At 40.3% G+C, this 233-nt stretch overlaps 1 protein-coding gene across 3 annotated transcripts in view; it reads left to right on the forward strand.

Moving 5' to 3' along the window:
* Positions 1-233, forward strand: part of ZNF550 (zinc finger protein 550) — an 18,838-nt gene that overhangs the window by 15,689 nt on the left and 2,916 nt on the right. The gene's annotated exons all lie outside the window — the stretch shown is intronic.

A 233-nucleotide genomic window follows, 5' to 3' on the forward strand; every position in this document is an offset into this window, starting at 1 on the left:
TCACCATCCGCAGTGATTTTGGAGCCCCCCAAAATAAAGTCTGACACTGTTTCCACTGTTTCCCCATCTATTTCCCATGAAGTGATGGAATCAGATGCCATGATCTTCATTTTCTGAATGTTGAGCTTTAAGCCAATTTTTCACTCTCTTTCACTTTCATCAAGAGTCTTTTTAGTTCCTCTTCACTTTCTGCCATAAGGGTGGTGTCATCTGCATATCTGAGGTTATTGATA

This window comes from Bison bison, unplaced genomic scaffold (assembly GCF_000754665.1).
Source record: "Bison bison bison isolate TAMUID 2011002044 unplaced genomic scaffold, Bison_UMD1.0 scf7180017864383, whole genome shotgun sequence".
Taxonomy (NCBI): domain Eukaryota; kingdom Metazoa; phylum Chordata; class Mammalia; order Artiodactyla; family Bovidae; genus Bison; species Bison bison.